Below are 6,700 nucleotides of genomic sequence, written 5' to 3'. Positions count from 1 at the left end.
TAAATTTATGGTTACTAGGGAGGAAAGGTGGGGAAGGGATAAATTAGGAGATTGGAACTGACTTGTACACACTCCCACATATAAAATAGATAACTAATAAGGACCTACTGTATAGCACAGGGAACTCTACTCAATGCTGTGTAATGACCTATATGGGAAAAGAATCTAAAGAAGAGTGGATACATGTATGTGTACAACCAATTTACTTTGCTGTACAGCAGAAACTAACACAACACTGAAAATCAACTATACTCCAATATAAATTTTTAAAAAAAGAAAGGCAAGTAAACTAAGAGCAGGCAAATTTTAGATGCGTATCTCTCAAATGAGGAATCACCAGGATCCTGGGGTCAGGGAGAAGGAAGAAACAAAGTCACAGCACACCCTCTTAGCATGTCAAACTGTGTACCCTGATGATAATGGATTCTTTTTTTTTTTTTTGCAGCTCTATTTATTTATTTTTTAACATCTTTATTGGAGTATAATTGCTTTACAATGGTGTGTTAGTTTCTGCTTTATAACAAAGTGAACCAGTTATATATATACATATGTTCCCACATCTCTTCCCTCTTGCGTCTCCCTCCCTCCCACCCTCCCTACCCCACCCCTCTAGGTGGTCACAAAGCACCAAGCTGATCTCCCTGTGCTATGCGGCTGCTTTCCACTACCTATCTATTTTACGTTTGGTAGTGTATATATGTCCATGCCACTCTCTCACTTTGTCACAGCTTACCCTTCCCCGCCCCATATCCTCAAGTCCATTCTCTAGTAGGTCTGTGTCTTTATTCCCATCTTACCCCTAGGTTCTTCATGACTTTTTTTCTTTTCCTTAGATTCCATATATATGTTAGCATACGGCATTTGTTTTTCTCTTTCTGACTTACTTCCTCTGTATGACAGACTCAAGGTCCATCCACCTCACTACAAATAACTCTATTTTGTTTCTTTTTATGGCTGAGTAATATTCCACTGTATATATGTGCCACATCTTCTTTATCCATTCATCTGTTGATGGGCACTCAGGTTGCTTCCATGTCCTGGCTATTGTAAATAGAGCTGCAATGAACATTTTGGTACATGACTGTTTTTGAATTATGGTTTTCTCAGGGTATATGCAGGATAGAAAGCCCAGAGATAAACCCACGCACATATGGTCACCTTATCTTTGATAAAGGAGGCAAGAATATACAATGGAGAAAAGACCACCTCTTCAATAAGTGGTGCTGGGAAAACTGGACAGGTACACGTAAAAGTATGAAATTAGAACACTCCCTAACACCATACACAAAAATATGCTCAAAATGGATTAAAGACCTAAATGTAAGGCCAAACACTATCACACGCTTAGAGGAAAACATAGGCAGAACACTCTATGACATAAATCACAGCAAGATCCTTTCTGACCCACCTCCTAGAGAAATGGAAATAAAAAAAAAAAAAATGGGATCTAATGAAACTTAAAAGCTTTTGCACAGCAAAGGAAACCATAAACAAGACCAGAAGACAACCCTCAGAATGGGAGAAAATATTTGCAAATGAAGCAACTAACAAAGGATTAATCTCCAAAATTTACAAGCAGCTCAATAACAAAAAAAACAAACAATCCAATTCAAAAATGGGCAGAAGACCTAAATAGACATTTCTCCAAAGAAGATATACAGATTGCCAACAAACACATGAAAGAATGCTCAACATCATTAATCATTAGAGAAATGCAAGTCAAAACTACAATGAGATATCATCTCACACCCGTCAGAATGGCCATCATCAAAAAATCTAGAAACAAATGCTGGAGAGGGTGTGGAGAAAAGGGAACCCTCTCACACTGTTGGTGGGAATGTAAATTGGTACAGCCACTATGGAGAACAGTATGGAGGTTCCTTAAAAAACTACAAATAGAACTACCATACGATAATGGATACTTGGCAAAGCACTTAGAATGAAAATAAGTTTGAGTGCAAAATGTTTGACTCTGAATTATTTTAAAACCTTGGTTCGTTTGTAGGTAAAGAAAATGTTAGCAACTGAGGCAAAATAGCCAGACTACATTATCAGAGACCCTTTACGTTCCCTAGATGACAAAAAAATAATTCAACTCCCAAGAGAATAATACATTCATCAAAATTCCTACCAAAAACAACTTGAAAATGCTTCACTATACCTTGACTTCTACCAAATTCTGATCTCTCTCCCTCTGCACTGATCATCCCCCAAAACAATTTACAAGCAGTGAAAACAGCTGCCACCAATATGCATATATTTGTGCAGCACCTACCAAAGAAAACTTTTCTTAGGTACTAAATCTCATATTTAGTGTTACTTGTCTTCAACATACGCTTTCTATTCCAAAATGGATAGACTCAATGCAATAGCATCTTGCCCATTAATTCCAAAAAGAGTACATTCAAAAATGTCTTACCTTAAAAACATATTGTATCCAGAGCAGTAGAATAATTGATTTCTCCATCTGGAAAATAAAGTATATTCAGCTCAATTAAACATGTATATTTTTAGTTGCAAAACTAAACTATTGGAAATTCTTCAGGTTGTGTGTGTATATATATCACTTTAATGTCAGGTCTTTTCAATTTAGACTGCCCATCGAACCGAATGTTAAGGCATTAATAAGTAGGTGCTTCATAACATTGTCCACCCAATAAAACTGGAAACATCAGTACTTTTCAACTAATTACAAATAGCAAAACAATTTGCTTCTAGAAGCTGCTATAATTAAATATAAAGGAGATGTTAGCAATAAAATGAATTAACAGGCAATTACACAAAATTACATTGCATTGTGTGAAACTAAGCTTAATGGATGAAAATCTAGAACACCTACACACTGCTACTTTGTTGGCAGTAATTCCTCACATTTTTAAATTATACCATCATTATGAAAAATATTTCAAATACAGTGGATGCAATTGAAACTTAAATGGAAAAAACATTCAACATTCGTTCCAACTGAATTTACTTTTAAAATGCATTGATCCAAAAAGCTTGTATAACTTTTCCCAGGAACCTTGAGTCCCTGGGGATTTAGGAACTGTCTCACGTTCAACTTAAGGTATAAAGGAAAAAATAAAACACCTCTGTATTTTTTTAAAAATACATATTTCTGAACCTGAAAAATATCATTTTAATAGTAAACAGGTCCCCAGGATCAATTTTAAAGCTCTCTAAAGCCCAATCTAAGGCAGGTTTCTTCCTACAAAATCTTCTGTGGGTCTCCTTAAGCAGGTGTTCACCTCGGATAAAATGCAACCCAGTTAAAAAGAAACACCTAATCATTCAATCCACAGACTCCTCCACAAAACTGCAAAGCTTTAACCCTGTTCTTTATTCTCAGCAACCTGTTATAAGCGTTCCAACCGCGGGTTTGGGGTATTAATTTTTTCCCCCAAATCTAAGCCGTCAGGTAGAATTTCGAAGGTTTGGGTGCTGCATAATAAGAACGCCGCTCCCTGCTGCTTGTTGAAGTCCAAATCCCCGTTCAAATACAGCTCAGTCAGGGTTTGCTCCCAAAGTGTAAAAAGAGAGCAACTGGCCCCGGCCGCGCGGTTTTAGAAATAGTCCCAAACTTTTGACCAATGGAGAAAAGAACAGAGTTTAAAGAAAAGGGCGGCGGTTTTAAGAATGGTTAGACTGGTGGGGAAAGGAAAAAGACCAGGGACCTGGAAGCCGACTGGTGCTCAGTGGAGGAAGCCTGTTGGGTGCCGGGTGCCCCGCGCAGCCCGCCCTGACACTGCCAGACCTTGACCCCAGCCGCGCAGCCAGCACTTTGCAAGTTTCGTGCGCCGCGTGTTGCGCCGGGGTGACGGGGTCGGGGGTTGCGGGGGGAAGGAGCTCGCCATCGACCCCACCTCGCGGCTGCTCCGCGCTTCTCCTCCAGGCCCCGCTCAGCAAGCCTCCGCTCCGCTCCACCTCTTCTCGCCGCTGTTCTGGTGGATTTCGCTCCCGCCAGCAACGCCCTCTCTCTCCGCGGGGTTAATTAAGTGAAGGTCTCCATGGAAACGGCAAGCTGCGGGAAGGGAGAGGCGTGGGAGGCAAGTCCCCAAACACTGATGTGGAGGAGAATTACAGTACATGCAAGAAGGGAGGAAAGAGTAGGGCGGTGAAGGAGGACTCAAATTGGCCTCAGGAAAAACAGAAGTCGACCGCCGTGGCTGCGAAGAATCCTGGCTGAGCCCAGTTTTAAGTTCATCCAATGTGGCTGTGTATGAAGCCGCTTTCTTTCATTGGTAACAGTTGTGTGGTCTGCTTACTTGTTTTTTGTAGTGTTTAACAGAATTGACTGAACCTTACTTCCATCCTGAGATTTCAGTTAGCTTCCCTGACATCACCCTCACATGGTTCTTCTGTCTTCTTAAGTCCACATCATCCTTGACATTTGCAACTTAAAACCTGACTTGACCCATGGTGCCTTTTTTACCACTAGGGTCTTTGGACTCTATGTTTGTTACAGGCCAGGGTTCTTGGACTCCTTCATCAATAGAATTTGATGAGAGGCCAGATAAGAAATTCAGGCAAGGCTTTATTGTTTCAGCAGGAAGGAGCGAAATCAAGTAACAGGTGTCCTTGCTCGCTCCCTTGGGGGGTGGGGTGCGTGAGCTGATTCCTCATATAGGGTGAGGGTCTAGGGGTCAGGATGCAGGGATGACTTGGGTGGTCTGCCCACCCCCTTGGTGCTGTGTGCAGGCTGCATGCCCATTACCCTGCTTTTGCTCCTGACTCCTCAGAAGGGGCAGTTGGGTTTTTGGTCTTTGTGTATGTTGTTGTTCTTAATTTTCCCCAACTGCGCATGCGGAAAGTTATTTTTAGTCCCTTATAGTTTCTTTGTATTTTGTTGCGGAAGGAGACCTTTGTCCAGGTGCAAGCACTACAGCAAAGGGTCCCAGATCCCAGGTTTCAGGCCCCAGGCTGTCTCATGATCAACAGAAATTGGTAAGAGGCCGGACGAAGAATTCAGGTAAGGCTTTATTGGGCTTTATTGGGACTCCTGCTACAGCTGGAGGGAGTGAGTACAAGAAACAGGTGCACTTGCCCATTCCTGCAGGGGGAGGCGGGGTGGGCTGTTTCCTTAAATGGGGGTGAGGGAGGATTGGTGGGTCTGGCACAGGGGTAGCTTAGGTGGTCTGCCCACCCTCCGGGTGGTTCTGTGTGCAGGGCTCATGCACAGTTCCCTGCTTTTGCTCTTGGCACCTCAGAAATGGCAGTTGATTTGTGGCCTTTTTGTATCTTATTGTTAATATTAGCCCCATCTGTGCATTCAACCAATTATTTTTAGTCCCTTACAGTTTCCATGTATTTTGTTGCTCTTGAAGACATTGGTCTAGGTGCGTGTGCAAGCACTCCCAGGTCCCATCCAACCCTTCATGAGTCGGGGTTATTTCATTCACTTTTATGTTTTTCAGTCATATTCAGACTCCCAGTCATATGCCATCTTGGATCTCATTTCTTTCCAGGGCTTCAGAGCAGTATCTACAGGTCTGCATTGGCCATTTCCACATGGATGTCCCCCACAGGCAACTCAAAAGCATCCTTCCAAAACCAAATTCATGATCTTCCCTCTCCCAGACTTTCCTGAGCAGAGGGTCAGCCAACCAAACAAAAAAATCACCAACTCTACATCCTCAGATCTTTTCCCTCACTACTCAAAGCCAAGTTGTCCTCAAAAATCCCTTTGGTTCTCCTTCTAAAATATTTCTTAGGTTGATTACTTGCTCTCTATTCCCACAGTCATGGGCTTAACTGAAAACCGAATTACCTTTCTCTCTGGAAAGTATGTGCCATGTTTAAGAGTTGGAAACTCAGTTCAGATCCTATGGCTCCATTTACTAGCTGATCATCTCTCTGAAAAGTTGACTGTGGCCAAAAGTAAGCTTAAACAGTGCTTAGTAAAGTGTAAACACTGACTAGAGTGACAACTAATATTGGTTCACTGGATTAATGCAAATAAACTCATACTTGGACTTTCTCTTTATCTGATATCCCCAGTCTCTCCTATACACTGTTAGCTAATGTGATCTTTCTGAAATACACACATGAGCATACTTAAAAACTTACTTTGGGACTTCCCTGGTGGCCCAGTGGGTAAGACTCCGCGCGCCCAGTGGGTAAGACTCCGCGCTCCCAGTGCAGGGGGCCTGGGTTTGATCCCTGGTACTAGATGCAAGCTGCAACTAAGAGTCCGGCATGCCGCAACTAAGACCCAGAGCAGCCTAAATAAGTAAATAAGAATGGTTTGAAAAACAAAACAAAACAAAGCTTACTTTTTAGGTGCTTACTTAAAAGTTTCTTCTGACTCTTGGTTGCTTACGATGTACCTCTGGCCAAATTCACTTTTCCAACTTCACCTCTCTCCTCTTCCTTGGCACCCTAATTTATACCCTCAGTGAAGTAACAGGCCATAAACCTTTGCACTTCTGTTTTCCTATAGAACTTTGTTTACATTGTAACACAAAAATTTACTTTTTATGTATTTATATATATTCTCAGATTAGGAACTTCATGATGTCACAGACCATGTCTTAATTCAAGCAGTTATACATGTGAACTATATTTATGTTGTTTTAATTCCTGAGGGCCCTACATATCTTTAGTTTTTAAAAGTGGAAAGTGTCAAGGCATTATATCACAAACGATTTCATTGCCAATGAATTAGCTTTTAGTCTGTGAGAAATCTGATCAAATTCAAAAT

This window comes from Orcinus orca, chromosome 11 (assembly GCF_937001465.1).
Source record: "Orcinus orca chromosome 11, mOrcOrc1.1, whole genome shotgun sequence".
Classification (NCBI taxonomy): Eukaryota; Metazoa; Chordata; class Mammalia; order Artiodactyla; family Delphinidae; genus Orcinus; species Orcinus orca.
The sequence above is the reverse complement of the archived record's forward strand: the minus strand, read 5'-3'. Positions refer to the sequence as shown.